We start from the raw sequence: 5,280 nt of genomic DNA, 5'->3' as shown, positions 1-5,280 counted from the left end.
TCATACCTGGGTGCCTATTGCCATGTTCCCTGTCATGATGTCATAAACTTACCCTCTGAAACAATAAGGCCAATAGACTCTTTCTTCTATGTTGCCTTGTCATGGTGTCTTATCACAGAATTAAAAATAAAGTAGACCTTTAAATGAATAAAAGACCTTTAAATAAAAATAAGACACCTTTATTTCTTCTCATTAATTTTGCTTTGAAGCATACTTGATCAGATATCTAAATAGCTATACCACTTGTCTTTGGTTTCTATTTGTTTAGAAGACTGTTGTCAGTCTTCTGACTCTTAGTTTGTCATATCTTTATCAGGGATGTGTGTTTCTTGAAAATAATATATAGTTGGATCTTACAGATTGGATTCCCTTCCATCTAATTGCTCTTCTATTTCCCCCAACTCCCCCTAACTTTATATAACTGTAGCTTGACAGCAAGAAAACAGGCCTAGCTCCTGACTCCAAGGTAATCCACCTTATTTGCTCGTTAGTAAATTTGTTAACTAGTTAAGACTGCCGGGTTTCTTATCAAAGATAGACAGGTTTGTCTTGCTCACAGGCTTCACGATAAAGGATACGCAGTTCAGATGTAAGTTTTCACAGATAACCTCCTGTTACTTCCTTATCTAAACTCAGTCTCCAGAAACTAAATCCTTCATATTTCCTCTCCTTGCTATGTCACTGTCCTAACATCAATCAGTATATAATTATAAATTATATAAATTTATATAATTTATAGAAATAATATAATTTATATGTAATTTATATATACATAATATAATATAGATAATATAAATTAGCCTAACTCTAATAAAACATTCCACTCTGAGATCCAACTATATAATCACAAGTTTAAATTTTAAGTTATCTTTGATTGTCTTGTAACTATATACTTAAAGTGTTTCTCGTGCTGAATCTACATTAGCAGCTGTCATATTCAAATAAAGGTTTCCTTTGGTCGCCCTATAACTATAGACTTAAGATGCTTCTCTTGCTAAACTATGTGATCAATTATCACGTTCACAAAGTCAAGGATCTGAGTTTCCTTTGTCTTTCAAATGTAAACTTAAAATTGTTTCTTGTTATGCTAAATTTATGTGTATTCAGTCCCCTAGACAGAAGGAAAAAGCCTTTCTTGCTCCTGCTTAACAAAAAGTTTTTGTCTTCCCTAAGGTCATCTTAAAGACTGTTGAAGTTGTTAATAAATTTATCTCTTTTGTAAACTTATAAGCTATAGGAAACCCACTCAGATCTACTTCTTGTGGACCAAATAGACTCCATCCAGATAAGTACACCTGTCATGAATAGCCCAAGTTCCTACTTGCTAACTGTCTCAGATGGTGGGATTCCTCTTCTGTTCCTGGGATTAAGACTTCCCTCACTTCCAACCACCAAGGTATATGTCTAAGGATTTTTTTCTCCAGAATGTTCTTAACTTTACCTGTAATGTGTGTGTATGTGTGTGTGTTTCAGCATCTTGTCAAGTCCAGGCTTTTGCTCCATCCAGGACAGCTCCAGAGAAGCAACCCACGGATGCTCCAATCTTCTCTCACAGACACAGACACTTCTACTGGATCTGCTCCTTCCTGTCTATCCACAGACCCACAGCAAGGAAACAGCCAACTTTCTTAAGACTGGACCGACATCCTCATACCCATTTTCTTAGGTTTTCCAGAGACATGTCACCCCAAAGTCAGCAGGAAGTAGCTAAAGATCACGATGACCCTACTTCTGCTTCACCATCACTTTTTTATAATTTTTCCTTTTTATAATTAAACCAAAATGGGGGAATGTTAGCATTTCTTCTAGACTCTGCCCCACAGTTTTTTGGAAATAATCAAATACACCTGACTCACTATAAAAATAGCTGTGTCCTCCTTCCTTCTCTCTCTTGCTTTCTTGATCTCTTACCCTCCCCCTCGGTCCCTTCTCTCCCATTACCCTCTCCTCTCTCTTTCCTCCTCCTCCTCTTCCTCCTCCTCCTCTTCCTCCTCTTCCTCCTCCTCCTCTTCACCCTCCTCCTCTTCTTCCTCTTCCTCCTCCTTCTTCTCCCCCCCCCCCCCTCAGCTTGAAGCTGCACATACTTTCACTCCCTCCTTGGGCTGGAGGTTCACACACACCTCACACATACCTCTCTGTGCGCTCCTTTCACTCACATACACACTCTTTCCTCAATTTTAACTTGTCACAGTCTTTCACTCCAAAAAACAGATAGAAAGAAAGACATTTATAATCGTTACCAGATGTGTCAAGTTCAAAAGAATGATCACATCTCACAAAGAATTAAGAATTACAGTTGTTTCCCAAAGTTTCAAGCTTCCCCTATTCCCAGGCCCGTAGCCAAAATAATAATTGCAAGCATCATTATTTAAACGTTAACTTTTGAATTATTATACCTCAGAACTCAGAACTCCAAGGTCAGCTACATGCAGTTTCCTGTGAAGCTCTAGTAATAAATGACATGGGCAAAGGTGCCAGGCAGTGGTTAGAACGAATCAGGTTAATCCTTAACTCAGCAGTTCCACTAGCTTCTACTTCTGCACGTTGCACACAGCGACTCTCCTGAGAGTCCCAGTGTTTTGACTTAGTTTTATCAGTATAAAATTTTATGTGTTCTATATCTACTTTCAGGAATCTAATCTTTACTTGCATATCCGTAAGGAGACCAGGAACCACTCTCAAATGTTGTGCAAAACTCATTTCATAACTTTACTCAGGGTCCCAGTATCGGCTCTGCTTCATTTTCTTAATCTACTTCTAAACATAATGCCTTCAAACTTCCTTTACAAGTCAAACATTAATCTGAAACTACCATCGTGCAGTTATTACCTCGTTCCAAAAATGAGAACACACAGCATGCACCTAGTTCATTAAGACCATGCTGGGCCCCTATGCCTCAATTTTTGCTTGTTTAAGAATCATTACATCTAGAAACATCTAGTTTCACAGAATTCAGCAGAGCAAAAGGGAAGGAAATAATAAAGTCAGATATAATAGAATAATTATGCACACCAAGGCCAACTGGAAAACAGTCATGCACAGATGAAATCTATACAGCCGTTGTCCAGGGCTAAGGTGAAGAGAAATGGGAACAACATTTTACAAATCAGCTGCTCAAGGGATTCTGAGATGTCACCATCCAAGCCTGCTTTGGGTAGTATTGTCAGGGCAATTTCAGGGAGGAGTATGTGTCCTATTATTTTGATTGGTTAGCTCTATCTCCAGGGGTCTGACTGACTGATTCTACAATCGGTTAGGCTCTGGACACTTTCCAGGGAGTTGCTTTACTCATTTTGGCTACCTATTTTTACTTCAGGCAAAATGACAAGTATCCTCAGATTGGCTACCCATGGTTGTGGTTGACTGACCACAGGTCTCTGGATCCGGTTCTTATCTCTGGGAAACAGAAACTTAGGCTTAGTTTCCCAAACTGTCAGTTTGTCATGGAGTCAACCTGGATTTGGCTCACTTAGTCCTGTGATCCTGAAGTTAAAACGGCTGTGCTTACGACAAGTTCCTTTGCCTGTTCCCAACAGTACCAGGTGTGTGGGTTTTGCTATGACACACTTGACCATGTTGTTTTGGGGAGGATTGTGGAAGGACTTTGGAACCTGGGAACAGGGAAGCAATGTAATGTTGAGAGAGCAATGCAGATGCAGGAGCCCTGTCTGGTGAAGTTTCTAGTGGTATTTTGAGAGTCCCTCAAAGACTCTATCAGGGTTATTTGTGTGATGTTTTGAACTAAGAGCTACTAACAGGAAACCTTCGCACTGCTGGTACAATTGATAGTCACCAGCTGGGGTTGAAGAATCAGGTGTGGCTAAGAAGAAACCAGAACAATCAAGGTGAAATCTGAGAGTATTTCCTCAGCACACAGAAGCTGTTATCCACAGGGAACTGAGGCCGTACCTTTTGCTAATAGCCAAATTTGGTAATATGTAAGAGTTTCCCAGGTACTGGATTTGGAGATCAGAAAGGAACAGGGGCTTGGTTCTGTGTGACAGGGATGACTCCCTGAAGAGAAGCCAGGGAGACCTTTGCTGAAGACATAGCCTCAGTTGCAGTAGGACTTCAGGGGCCATGGAGAGAATGTGAGACTTGGCACCAGGGCACAGGGTTAAAGTCCTGAAGACAGCCCAGGAGGTGATATTGGTGAATGTGTAACAGCCTTGCTGTGGAGACCTAAGCATTTTTGACCCAAGCTAATACCATGAGATGCCCACCGATGACAGCAGCAGCCTTGGAGTGAAGCTGCCTTGAGTTGAGGAGGTGTACTGGGTGGTGTGGAGGAGGAGAGGGCAAACCCTGTGTAGCCTAACGAATCATGAGTGAATCCAGATATCTTACGCTGAGATTTTTTAGTCAGTTGGACTTCGTTTTTGCTTTGATTTGATTATGCGTATGCCCTGATTATTCCCTCTAGGGATAAGAAAGTATTTAACTTAATTTGATTTGAAAGGAAACCACAGTTATGGGACCGTGGATATTTTAGAGAGGCCTTGGATATTTTAGGGAGACTATGGACACACCACTGACCCATGTAATAGGTATATATACCTAACCTAAATATATCTCTCCTCCTCAATCTCCAACATTCCTCAAGTCACACATTGGCAAGAATTATTTCCTTCTTTCCTTCCTTCCTTCGTTACTTTGTTCCCTCCCCACAATGGAAGACTCAAGTCCCTCCTCTGGTTGCCCTGAAATCAGAAACATCCCAGCTACAAAGTATTATGGCCTAGTCCCTTTAGGAACCTGACTGAGTGATACCTCCTCCTTTCTCTGAGACCTATAAGCAGGGTATCCCCATGCTACTTTGTGGGCTTGAACTCTCCTTAGAGCCTCTGCCATATTGTTGTATGTCTATGGTATTAATGACTATCCTAATAAATCTCAAAGAAGCAGGGGGAGGGGGGTGGGGTAGGGGTTTCCAGGGAAGAAACCAGGAAAGGGGATAACATTTGAAATGTAAATGAGAAAACCATTCTGAATTGCTTTGGGGTCTCTTGTGAGTAATGTTTTCCCGTTCATTTCTGATTCTCCAGGTTCAATACAATTCCCATCAAAATTCCAAAACAATTATTTACAGACCTTGAAAGAGAAATTCTCAATTTCATATAGAAAAACAAACAAGATAGATAAAACAATCCTGAACAATACAAGAACTTCTGGAGGTATCACCATCCCTGATTTCAAGCTGTACTACAGAGCAACAGTAATAAAAACTTCATAGTATCACTATAAAAATGGACAGGTTGATTAATGGAATCAAATCAAAGA

This window comes from Grammomys surdaster, unplaced genomic scaffold (assembly GCF_004785775.1).
Source record: "Grammomys surdaster isolate TR1022 unplaced genomic scaffold, NIH_TR_1.0 126197, whole genome shotgun sequence".
NCBI classification, from domain to species: domain Eukaryota; kingdom Metazoa; phylum Chordata; class Mammalia; order Rodentia; family Muridae; genus Grammomys; species Grammomys surdaster.
This window is presented reverse-complemented; position numbering follows the sequence as displayed.